This window comes from Suricata suricatta, chromosome 5, assembly GCF_006229205.1.
Source record: "Suricata suricatta isolate VVHF042 chromosome 5, meerkat_22Aug2017_6uvM2_HiC, whole genome shotgun sequence".
Classification (NCBI taxonomy): domain Eukaryota; kingdom Metazoa; phylum Chordata; class Mammalia; order Carnivora; family Herpestidae; genus Suricata; species Suricata suricatta.
Window position 1 is genome coordinate 90,530,902 of NC_043704.1, and position 277 is coordinate 90,531,178.

The window sequence follows — 277 nt, forward strand, 5'->3', positions numbered from 1 at the left end:
TTTCCATACAACACCCAGTGCTCTTCCCCTTAAGTGCCTTCCACCATCACCACCACCTCTCTTCCCCCCTCCCCCCTCCCCCCCAACCCTCAGTTCATTCTCAGCATTCAATAGTCTCTCAAGTTTTGCATCCCTCTCTCTCCCCAACTCTCTCTCCCTCCTCCGCTCCCCCTGGTTCTCCATTAGGTCTCTCCTGTTTTCCTGCTAGACCTATGAGTGCAAACATATGGTTTCTGTCCTTCTCTGCCTGGCTTACTTCACTCAGCATGACACCCTC